Source organism: Martes martes (genome assembly GCF_963455335.1).
Source record: "Martes martes genome assembly, chromosome: 2".
In the NCBI taxonomy this organism is placed as follows: domain Eukaryota; kingdom Metazoa; phylum Chordata; class Mammalia; order Carnivora; family Mustelidae; genus Martes; species Martes martes.
Genome location: NC_137889.1, coordinates 21,535,357 through 21,537,514, shown reverse-complemented (window position 1 = coordinate 21,537,514; position 2,158 = coordinate 21,535,357).

Sequence of the window (2,158 nt, the reverse complement as noted above, 5' to 3'; positions counted from 1 at the left end):
CACACAGTCCAAGTGTAATGTATTGGAAATGACTGATACCCTAGGGTAATCAAAGTGAAAAGCAGTCTGCAACAACAAAAGTAGTAAACAAAATGAAACTGTCAGTAATTAAGGTCAGGTGAGAACATTAGAAACATTTTAATAACTTGCTTTAAAAAGTTGAAATAGATCATGAATTCTGTATATTGGTTGGCAATGCATTCCTCTGTAATTGTTTTAATGTCCACTATATGCTGAATATATCAAGGACATAATAATGTAGGAAATATATGTCAATTCTAAGATCAGTGAAGCATTTCTGAGATGGTAGATGAGGGTGAGTAAAATTCAGTTAACTCAACCATGAAAGTCATTAACAATGAGTAACTGTAAAAATCTATGCTAGCTTGACCTCTTTACACATTTCTCCAAAGTCCCCTAAAACTCTTCAGGATCATTTTAAAAAAACTGAAAATTATGGGAAAGTACTAAGGATATACGAAAAATTTTTGAATAATAAATTTTTGTACAAAATATACTGTATAGGGGTGCAAGGTGGTTCAGTGGGTTAACCGTCTGCTTGCAGCTCAAGTCATGATTCTGGGGTCCTTGGATCAAGCCCAGCATTAGGTTCCCTCAGTGGGAAGTCTGTTTCTCCCTCTGACCTTCCACCTTGGTAGTACTTTCTCTCTCACCTCATTCTCTGTCAAATAAAAATATAAAATCTTAAAAGACGTACTGTATAAATTTTTGTATATGAAAACAATTAACAAAAACTCCATTGTCATTTTCTTTAGGTTAATGTTTGCACATCTCCAAATTTGATTTCAAATGATACATGTAATAAAGAACTGAGGAAAATGTAACATTGGCTAGATTGAGGAGGATACGGAATGACCTTTCATACTAGAACTGAAGGAGTAGAATTTGAGTAAAATGCACAACTAGATTATCAGTCCATCTTTCGTCAATTAGTTCATCACTCAGAGGTCTTATCGTCATTCCTCAGCAGATCAAGTTAGAAAGGAAAAATGAATGTTTGACTTTGGCAGTATTTATATCTCACTAAAGATTGACACCTGACAGAACTGAATTTTGTAGTAAATCTTTTAAAAAATACTAAAGTAGGAGTTGACAACCTCATCCTAAAATTCATATGGAAATGAAAGTGACCCTAAATAGCCAAAACAATCTTGAACAGGAACAGTCAGTGGACTTTTCGATTCTAAAACTTTGCACAAACCCGCAATAATCAAGACAGTGTGATGTTGGCCAATAGATTAACATATAGATTATTAATCGGGAAAAAAAAGGGTTCCAGAAATAAGTACAACATCAGCAGTCCATTGATTTTCCAGCCAAAATTAAGTAAAAGCATTATCATTTATGGGACGTCATTTATATGCCAAGCATTGAGCTAGGATAGTTACATTATTTTCTTCCTTTCTTAACCACCATCATGTAAGGCAACTGCTATTACACCCATTATGTAGATAAGGAAACTGAGGTGGAGAGAGGTTAAGCCAACTCACTTGTAAGTGGCTAAATCATAATCCTGAATGCAGGTTCCCCTGATTTTGAAGCCTGCTTCTAGTGGAATCTTGAATACCATCTTATGTGACTGCTTTGACATATCATCATAAATAAGATAAAGTAGATATTGAAGAATATTATAAACACCAAGTAAACATAACTATAAAAATAGTTCAATAAATCAGTATAGTAGGGAATTCCATGGCAAAAATCAAAATAAAGCACAGTGATTGTGTACCTTGAAGGTGCAGGAGGCATGTAGCTCTGCCCCATGAAGAGGGTGGAGTTCTGCCTTCAGAGCTCATAATGTGAATCAGCACCCAGATTTCACAATCTTCTACTTTGTCTTTTATAGTTAAAATATTTGAAAGTATTACAGCATCCAAAGGACGATGTTTTATTTTGCACGCTGCGCACTTTGTAACAATGCGCAATTTTTTAGTATCCCTGTTACATTAATTTTCTTGGTCAACTTACTCGTGGCACATAGCTATTAAAAAAAATCACCACTACAAATATAAGTGTTATTGTTAAAGAAAACAGCTAGTTTGTCAGCTTACAGCTATTAACTCTTTCATCATTTACAACACACATGAACAGAATAGGATCTAAATATCTACAAAATTACAAGAGAACAGCACTCCCT